The sequence below is a fragment of the Acipenser ruthenus genome, chromosome 13 (genome assembly GCF_902713425.1).
Source record: "Acipenser ruthenus chromosome 13, fAciRut3.2 maternal haplotype, whole genome shotgun sequence".
Taxonomy (NCBI): Eukaryota; Metazoa; Chordata; class Actinopteri; order Acipenseriformes; family Acipenseridae; genus Acipenser; species Acipenser ruthenus.
This window is the reverse complement of record NC_081201.1, coordinates 14,621,362-14,631,361: the sequence shown is the minus strand read 5'-3', so window position 1 is coordinate 14,631,361 and position 10,000 is coordinate 14,621,362. Positions and strand designations below refer to the sequence as shown.

General features: G+C 50.1%; 3 non-coding genes across 3 annotated transcripts; all 3 read right to left on the bottom strand.

Moving 5' to 3' along the window:
* Positions 1-3,025: 3,025 nt before the first annotated feature.
* On the bottom strand, positions 3,026-3,219 carry LOC131696965 (U2 spliceosomal RNA). Its single transcript, XR_009306848.1, has one exon. It is a non-coding gene; the product is annotated as a U2 spliceosomal RNA (small nuclear RNA).
* Positions 3,220-3,413: 194 nt separating this feature from the next.
* Positions 3,414-3,528, bottom strand: LOC131697223 (U5 spliceosomal RNA). The gene has a single exon (XR_009307071.1). It is a non-coding gene; the product is annotated as a U5 spliceosomal RNA (small nuclear RNA).
* A 522-nt stretch (positions 3,529-4,050) lies between these two features.
* On the bottom strand, positions 4,051-4,244 carry LOC131696964 (U2 spliceosomal RNA). The gene has a single exon (XR_009306847.1). It is a non-coding gene; the product is annotated as a U2 spliceosomal RNA (small nuclear RNA).
* Between the last annotated feature and the right edge of the window lie 5,756 nt (positions 4,245-10,000).

The following is a 10,000-nucleotide window of genomic DNA, read 5'->3' as shown; positions in this document are numbered from 1 at the left end:
TAAATCAAATAAAAGTCCATAAAACTGAAACAAAAAGACTACATAAAACCAGGGCACCGTTCAAAAACGGTCATGCCAGCTAAAAAGGGCGGAATGCTGGCATGACAAAATAAATAAAAGGCTTAGCGGTGCCCCGTAGTCCCGCTCCTAGGAGCTAGCGGTTCCAGTTTTTTCCCTTATTCCATCTTCACGTCCTGAAGTCCGGCGATCCTCCACTCCGCGCAGGCCTTGTCCTTCCCGAGGGTCCGGATGTCCAGAATTACAAAGTCCTTGATAAGAGTTTGTGCCCTTCTGGTCGTGGTGATAGTGTCTAGCTCCTGCTTGTGATAGACACAGACGTTACGGCCTTCCCACAGGATCTGCTTGACAACATTGATGACACGCCAAACGCACTTAGCTGTGCTGGTATCGATTCCTCCCGCAGGCCCATAGAGCACAGTCTCAGCGGTCATCTTGGCCGTGTCAGCAAACCTGTTTAGGAAGACAGAGACAGAGAGCCAGACACTGCCAGCCACATCACACTCCCAGAAGATATGGGCTGGTGTTTCTCTCTTGCGGCACTTTGCATAGGGGCATGTTTCTACTTGGGCTAGTCCCCTCCTGAACATGAACGCTCGAGTGGGGAGTGCACTGTGGACGGTGTTCCATGCTATATCCTTCTGGACATTACTGAGGCAGCTGTGAGACACATTCTCCCAGATTTTTTGGCTTTGGGTGAGGGAGAAAGTAGCTACTTTTTCAATTTCCTGGGAACCGGCAAGATATTTAGTTACAGCCTTGTATTCCCAGGAGGCCAATTTTGCTTTATCTAAGCCCAATTTATATATAGTGTCCCTTAAGGTTCTATAATACAATGGGGGGTCCCAGGAGTACGGCACGGTGTTATCAATAGTGCAGAGGCCCAAGGCCCTGAGACAGGTGGCAAAATAGAAACGATTCATGTAACATACCTTCCTGTCCAGGGCCTGGATGTTCTTGATAGTTTGCGTGAGCCCCTGCACTCGGGTGAGCTGCACAACGTCCGGGACCCCCTTACCTCCCTTCTTGTCGGCTTTACTCAGGGTGGCTCGCTTTACCCTCTCCATCTTGCTGCCCCAGATAAAGCGGTGGATAATGCGGTCCACCACTTTTTTGGTGGTCCTGTCTGGGGGAAAGATTTTTCCTACATAAGAGAGGATGGGGAACAGTATAGACTTGGTTATTAATACTCTACCCGTCATTGTTAAGGATCTTGTGCTCCATCCGCCAATCTTTTTACGGACCTGGTTAATGGCCGCCGTCCAGCTCTGGGCCCCCGAGCTATTGTTCTCGAAAATGAGGCCCAGAATCTTGATTTTGTCCTTTTTGACAGGGTACATGTCCGACAGTTCCCTATCTACCTGCCAATTTTTAGACACGTAGACTTCGCTCTTGGACTTATTAATCACTGCCCCGGTCGCCGTGCAGTACTTCTCAAGGATATTACTAATCCGAGGTACCGACGATGTGTTGGTGCAAATGAGTGACACATCGTCCATATATGCTGTTGTTTTGACCTGGACCCCGTTGGATCCAGGCAGCTGGAAACCAGTTATATTGGTATCCCTACGAATTGCCTGCAGGAGGGGTTCGATGCACACGACATATAGCAGTGGGGATAGTGGGCAACCCTGTCTGACCCCTGACTGGATAGATATTTTACCAGTCAGGTGCCTGTTCACCAAGACTCGGGTACTAATGTTTGTATATATGGTTTTAACCCACTCCCTAAGTCCAGGAGCGAATTTCATCTGGTCCATCACTTTGTACATATATTCATGGCTTACCCTATCGAACGCCTTCTCCTGGTCAAGGTTGAACAGGCAGAGGGGATGGTTCCGTTCTCTAGAATAAGCCAGAATGTCCCTTGTTAACATTAAAATATCCGTGATGGACCTCCCTGGGACGCCACAAGCCTGGTCAGGGCCAATGACCAAAGGGAGGTGTACTTGTAGCCGGAGCATCAGAGCTTTGGCTAGTATCTTGTAATCCACGCAAAGGAGGCTGATTGGGCGCCAATTCCGTAGATCTTTAACTTCCCCTTTCTTATGAAGGAGAGTAATTACACTCTCCCGCATAGAAGGGCCCAACCGCTTCTCCCTGTAGACCGCTCTGTAGACCTCCGCTAAATGGACTTTTAGCGTGTCCCAAAAAAGATGGTAATACTCACCCGGGATGCCATCTGGACCTGGCGTCTTACCGGTGTTCATGGTCTTAACCGCCTGGGTGAGCTCCTCCAGCGTGAGTTCTGGGTCCTTCTCCTCCTCCTCCTCGTCCCGCACTGAGTCAGGCTCCAACTGGCTCAGGAACCACTCTATCAGGGTGTCATCTGTAGCTTTGATGTTATACAGGTCCCTATAGAAGTTCTCTACCACTTTTTTCACTCCCTCACTATCCTCTACTATCCTCCCCCTGCTGTCGAGCATGGAGGACATCTTTAGTAAAAGGCGAAAGATTTATTCGAACTGAAGAGAAGCCAGAGTGTGGTTTTACTGGTAGCCCAGCCCTTCCGGCCGGCCCAAAGGCCTTCTCCTCTACCCGGCGGCAAGGCCAAACAAAACCAAACAAAACAGGGAACTCTTCCCAAAACGCAAGTGCCGTTCGGTCCCGGCAAAGGGGCGCTTTGCTGCTGCTGCCGCCTTGAAAGCGAGGGCTCCTTGCCCCACTAAACAGCTCCGTTTCTGCTTTACCGCTGCGCTCGTCCTCCTCCTCCCACGAGCGCAAGGCCTTCTGGGTACACTGGCCTGCTGCGTGAGCAGAGCAGACTGTCCATCAGTTAGGCAGGCCTGCCTTCCTTATTTGGAACAAACAAACAAACAAACAAAAAAAAAAAAAAAAAAAAAAAAAAAAAAAACAACAAAAAGAGCGGGAAAAAATACAACCCAGAAAAAGGGAGAGGGAGAGGCTGGCTAGCGCTCTCTCTGTCTCTCTGTCTCTCTGTCTGCCTGTCTGTCTGCCTGCCTGCCTGCCTGCCTGCCTGCCTGTCTGTCTCTCTCTTTTTTGACCTTTCTTGTGCACCGTTCCCGGAGGTACTGCAATACCGGGTCGATGCGTGGAGTGGACGGAGCAAGCCCCGGTTCCATCTCCTGCTTCCAAAAATCAATTTAATATAGACGGGTCCCCCTATGGGGGACGTATCAGATATTAAACTGATAAGAACAGATACTACACTTGATCTGAGCCAAGAGGCCGAGAAGCGATGCCCACAATGGTTTTGACCAAACGCCCCGGGCGCGGCCGCCCGCCGGAGCTGCCGGGGTACTCGCTTCTTGGACTGAGGGGAAAAATGGGAAAAAGAAAAAAAAAAGAAAAAGAAAAAAAAAGGTGCCAGGCTCTAATTATTAACACGGCCGGCGCCGCTGTGCTCGTTCTGCTTTTAAACCCATGTCGAGCCCCACCCCGAGGGGCAGGGCTAGCCAAAAATTGCATTGAACTCATAAATGCTCCTCTCCACGGAAATCTTTAGTAAAAGGCGAAAGATTTATTCGAACTGAAGAGAAGCCAGAGTGTGGTTTTACTGGTAGCCCAGCCCTTCCGGCCGGCCCAAAGGCCTTCTCCTCTACCCGGCGGCAAGGCCAAACAAAACCAAACAAAACAGGGAACTCTTCCCAAAACGCAAGTGCCGTTCGGTCCCGGCAAAGGGGCGCTTTGCTGCTGCTGCCGCCTTGAAAGCGAGGGCTCCTTGCCCCACTAAACAGCTCCGTTTCTGCTTTACCGCTGCGCTCGTCCTCCTCCTCCCACGAGCGCAAGGCCTTCTGGGTACACTGGCCTGCTGCGTGAGCAGAGCAGACTGTCCATCAGTTAGGCAGGCCTGCCTTCCTTATTTGGAACAAACAAACAAACAAACAAAAAAAAAAAAAAAAAAAAAAAAAAAAAAAACAACAAAAAGAGCGGGAAAAAATACAACCCAGAAAAAGGGAGAGGGAGAGGCTGGCTAGCGCTCTCTCTGTCTCTCTGTCTCTCTGTCTGCCTGTCTGTCTGCCTGCCTGCCTGCCTGCCTGCCTGCCTGTCTGTCTCTCTCTTTTTTGACCTTTCTTGTGCACCGTTCCCGGAGGTACTGCAATACCGGGTCGATGCGTGGAGTGGACGGAGCAAGCCCCGGTTCCATCTCCTGCTTCCAAAAATCAATTTAATATAGACGGGTCCCCCTATGGGGGACGTATCAGATATTAAACTGATAAGAACAGATACTACACTTGATCTGAGCCAAGAGGCCGAGAAGCGATGCCCACAATGGTTTTGACCAAACGCCCCGGGCGCGGCCGCCCGCCGGAGCTGCCGGGGTACTCGCTTCTTGGACTGAGGGGAAAAATGGGAAAAAGAAAAAAAAAAGAAAAAGAAAAAAAAAGGTGCCAGGCTCTAATTATTAACACGGCCGGCGCCGCTGTGCTCGTTCTGCTTTTAAACCCATGTCGAGCCCCACCCCGAGGGGCAGGGCTAGCCAAAAATTGCATTGAACTCATAAATGCTCCTCTCCACGGAAATCTTTAGTAAAATACTCTTTTATTGAGATTTTACATTTTTTTACATTTACACCCATTCGTTTCATTCATTTTACATTTCTTTTAAAGATGACATTCATGCATACAGACATACATTTTGTTTTAAAAGCATTTAAAACACATTTAAAAACACCAAGACAATTGTGCTTTGTACATGGTTAAAACAGACACAGATTAAAATCAACATGAAAAAAACCTGTGCTGTTTTAAAAGTGACTGGAAAAAAAGAACCATCTATAAAAAACCAGTGCTTGTGAGGGCCGGGGAGTGCTCTCTAAAAGTTCAAAAGTGAACATAAAACTATATTACTAAAACAGGGACAGGGGAAAAGGGACAGTGTGTGGAACAGTGAGTTAAAATTCTAAAATTTTAAAACACTTAAAATGTAACTTTTAATAGTTTACATTAAAAATCTTAAAGATACATAAAACAAAACAAAACAAAATCAAATAAAACATTCAACATAAATCAAATAAAAGTCCATAAAACTGAAACAAAAAGACTACATAAAACCAGGGCACCGTTCAAAAACGGTCATGCCAGCTAAAAAGGGCACAATGCTGGCATGACAAAATAAATAAAAGGCTTAGCGGTGCCCCGTAGTCCCGCTCCTAGGAGCTAGCGGTTCCAGTTTTTTCCTTTATTCCATCTTCACGTCCTGAAGTCCGGCGATCCTCCACTCCGCGCAGGCCTTGTCCTTCCCGAGGGTCCGGATGTCCAGAATTACAAAGTCCTTGATAAGAGTTTGTGCCCTTCTGGTCGTGGTGATAGTGTCTAGCTCCTGCTTGTGATAGACACAGACGTTACGGCCTTCCCACAGGATCTGCTTGACAACATTGATGACACGCCAAACGCACTTAGCTGTGCTGGTAGTGATTCCTCCCGCAGGCCCATAGAGCACAGTCTCAGCGGTCATCTTGGCCGTGTCAGCAAACCTGTTTAGGAAGACAGAGACAGAGAGCCAGACACTGCCAGCCACATCACACTCCCAGAAGATATGGGCTGGTGTTTCTCTCTTGCGGCACTTTGCATAGGGGCATGTTTCTACTTGGGCTAGTCCCCTCCTGAACATGAACGCTCGAGTGGGGAGTGCACTGTGGACGGTGTTCCATGCTATATCCTTCTGGACATTACTGAGGCAGCTGTGAGACACATTCTCCCAGATTTTTTGGCTTTGGGTGAGGGAGAAAGTAGCTACTTTTTCAATTTCCTGGGAACCGGCAAGATATTTAGTTACAGCCTTGTATTCCCAGGAGGCCAATTTTGCTTTATCTAAGCCCAATTTATATATAGTGTCCCTTAAGGTTCTATAATACAATGGGGGGTCCCAGGAGTACGGCACGGTGTTATCAATAGTGCAGAGGCCCAAGGCCCTGAGACAGGTGGCAAAATAGAAACGATTCATGTAACATACCTTCCTGTCCAGGGCCTGGATGTTCTTGATAGTTTGCGTGAGCCCCTGCACTCGGGTGAGCTGCACAACGTCCGGGACCCCCTTACCTCCCTTCTTGTCGGCTTTACTCAGAGTGGCTCGCTTTACCCTCTCCATCTTGCTGCCCCAGATAAAGCGGTGGATAATGCGGTCCACCACTTTTTTGGTGGTCCTGTCTGGGGGAAAGATTTTTCCTACATAAGAGAGGATGGGGAACAGTATAGACTTGGTTATTAATACTCTACCCGTCATTGTTAAGGATCTTGTGCTCCATCCGCCAATCTTTTTACGGACCTGGTTAATGGCCGCCGTCCAGCTCTGGGCCCCCGAGCTATTGTTCTCGAAAATGAGGCCCAGAATCTTGATTTTGTCCTTTTTGACAGGGTACATGTCCGACAGTTCCCTATCTACCTGCCAATTTTTAGACACGTAGACTTCGCTCTTGGACTTATTAATCACTGCCCCGGTCGCCGTGCAGTACTTCTCAAGGATATTACTAATCCTAGGTACCGACGATGTGTTGGTGCAAATGAGTGACACATCGTCCATATATGCTGTTGTTTTGACCTGGACCCCGTTGGATCCAGGCAGCTGGAAACCAGTTATATTGGTATCCCTACGAATTGCCTGCAGGAGGGGTTCAATGCACACGACATATAGCAGTGGGGATAGTGGGCAACCCTGTCTGACCCCTGACTGGATAGATATTTTACCAGTCAGGTGCCTGTTCACCAAGACTCGGGTACTAATGTTTGTATATATGGTTTTAACCCACTCCCTAAGTCCAGGAGCGAATTTCATCTGGTCCATCACTTTGTACATATATTCATGGCTTACCCTATCGAACGCCTTCTCCTGGTCAAGGTTGAACAGGCAGAGGGGATGGTTCCGTTCTCTAGAATAAGCCAGAATGTCCCTTGTTAACATTAAAATATCGGTGATGGACCTCCCTGGGACGCCACAAGCCTGGTCGGGGCCAATGACCAAAGGGAGGTGTACTTGTAGCCGGAGCATCAGAGCTTTGGCTAGTATCTTGTAATCCACGCAAAGGAGGCTGATTGGGCGCCAATTCCGTAGATCTTTAACTTCCCCTTTCTTATGAAGGAGAGTAATTACACTCTCCCGCATAGAAGGGCCCAACCGCTTCTCCCTGTAGACCGCTCTGTAGACCTCCGCTAAATGGACTTTTAGCGTGTCCCAAAAAAGATGGTAATACTCACCCGGGATGCCATCTGGACCTGGCGTCTTACCGGTGTTCATGGTCTTAACCGCCTGGGTGAGCTCCTCCAGCGTGAGTTCTGGGTCCTTCTCCTCCTCCTCCTTGTCCCGCACTGAGTCAGGCTCCAACTGGCTCAGGAACCACTCTATCAGGGTGTCATCTGTAGCTTTGATGTTATACAGGTCCCTATAGAAGTTCTCTACCACTTTTTTCACTCCCTCACTATCCTCTACTATCCTCCCCCTGCTGTCGAGCATGGAGGACATCAAGTGCCGCTTCTCCCTCGTTTTCTGGAAGAAGAAGCGAGTACACTTTTCGTCTTCCTCCATTTTTTGCACTTTTGCATTGTGCATGACCTTTCGTTGTTCCTCCCTACAAAGCACTGAAAGATCTAGCTTGGTCTGGGCTATCTCGTCGCTTACAGGGAACCCCCGAAGCTGAAGCAGGCTCAGACGCTGGAGGGCAGCATTCAGGTATTTATATTTGGCCCTCCTTTCTTTTGCTTTCCTCTTGCCTGCTGCTATGAAATAACCCTTAGTTCTCATTTTGACCATCTCCCACCACTCTATAGGGGAGTTGAATAGGTCACGCAAAGTGGTCCACTCAACAAGCCTGCTCTTATAGGCTGCAGCTATGGAGGGGTCATCGAGTAAGGAAGTGTTTAATTTCCAAACCCCTGACCCCATCTGGGAGGTCTGAGGGACCTGCAATGTTACCTGCAGGAGCCTATGGTCAGAGAAGAAGACGGCCTGGGTGTCTACTGCCGTCTTCGTAAGGGAGCTGGTATGCAGGACGAGATCTATACGGGAGAAGGAGGTCCCAGATGAGCTCACCCAGGTAAAGGGAGGCACCAGGTCCTTACCTGCATCACACAGGGAGAAATCAAATATTACGGAGGACAAAACTCTACTAGAGCGGTCGTTGCGTGGCCTGCTCCGGTCTACGTCCCTCAGAGCACAATTGAAGTCACCTGACACGATGACGGGTACGTTCCCCAGCAGGAGTGGACGCAGCTGTGGAAAAAATTGAACTCTTTCGTTTTGGTTAGTGGGTGCGTAGACATTGACCAGTCTGAGGGGAGTGTTGTTGTATGTCACATCCACGCTCAGAATTCTACCAGGTTCTACCTCCCTGCTGCTGCGGGAGGTAATAAATGGGTTTTTAAACAGGATACCTACTCCGTCGGCTCTGGCTATGTTGGAGCCCGACCAGAAGGAGTCCCCCAGGGTCCAACTCTCCTTCAGGTCCCTATAATCAGGGCTCGACGAAATACCACACTCCTGCAGAAAGATGAGATCTGCTTTCAAGTTAGCTAGATAGTTTAGTACATCAAATCTTTTTTGTGTCTCCCTGATGCTCCTGACATTAACAGACACACATATCAGGGCCATCAGGGTAGCTAACAAGAAAAGGAGTCGCTGCGTCCACCCCATAGCGACTATGATTGGGAGGTCGGGACACTCTTCCTACTCTTAGCTCTACGCTTGCTTCGAGGGGGCTTGGGCTTATTTGCAACTCCCATCACCCCTGAGAAGGTACTCACTGCTGCCTCGTCCAAGAAGGCACCGTCTTTATATGCACAGTACGTGGAGTTGTTGGGGCTATTCAACTCCCCACAAGGTAAGTCTGGTGGAACTTGCTCAGGGCCCCTCGGAACGTGTGGGTCAGCTTTGTCCTGGGGGGGGGTTATGACAGACAGCATTCTTTGGCTGTTACCGTCTGTTGAGTTGGAGCTGTTAGCAGACTTCTGGCTTACCGCGTCCAGGGGTATTCCCATGTCCTCCAGTGCTGTATCTAGGAGGACCTCTAGGGGGCCCCTGGTTTTGCCCATACAAGGGAGGGGGTCAAGGATGCTTTGAAGGGAGGCCCTTCGCTTGAAGAGGGTCATTGCTACCGAGGTACTGCTGGTCAGGGAAGGTGTTGACCCCGACCTCTCCCTCGGTGCATTAGTGAACACCTCTTCTGCGAGGTGTGCTAGGGTTTGTGCCAACGACTGGGAAGGCTGGCTGGGGATGCCCTGGCTGGCTGCTACCTGCCCACTAGGCGGCAGTGTAGCCGTCCCACTCGCCTCCGTCTCTGCCTGCGAGGGCAAGACTGGGGACTTTGTGTGGACATTAGCTGGTTTTGGATCTATGGGGGCCACCTGCAACTTGCTGTCTTTGATCCTGATCTTCTTTCTTTTCCCCCCCTCGTCTCTACCCTTTCTTTTCCCCACCCTCTGCTGGTTCTTCACTCCCTTCCCCTCCTTCTCACTCTCACTTTCACTGTCGCTTTCGCTTTCCTCCCCCACGGACTCAATCCTTATGGCGTCATAACGAGAGCCGAGGGGGAGTGCTGGCGCTGAGAGGGCCCTACTCAGGGGGGGGCCGCTGCTGGGTCCGGGCTCCCTCCCTGCCTCGTGTTCTGCATCAGAGGAGCTACTGGAGGAGCTAGTGGAGTAGCTGTTGTACTCTCTCTCTGGGCTGGGGGAAGGGGTCCTCGTAAAACGGGACATGTCTCGGGGGCGGGGGGGTGAGGGGGGTGCTGGTGATGATGGTGGTGCTGGAGTCTGGGTCTTGGATACTGTTGGTGGTGATGTGGACTGATCTTTGTTACTTGCTCCCTCTTCCTGCTCAGGCCTAGGCTTGTTCATGTTTGCCTTGCTGGCTCTGGCCATGTTGGCATAGGAAGAGGGGCAGTCCTTAAACAGGTGCCCCTTCTTTCCACACAAATTGCACTGCCTCTCTTCTCTGCAGTGGCTGGTCTCGTGGGGGGCGCCGCAGTTCCTGCACTTGACTACAGTACATGCGGCCGCCAGGTGTCCTAATTCCCCACATTTCCTGCAGAGTT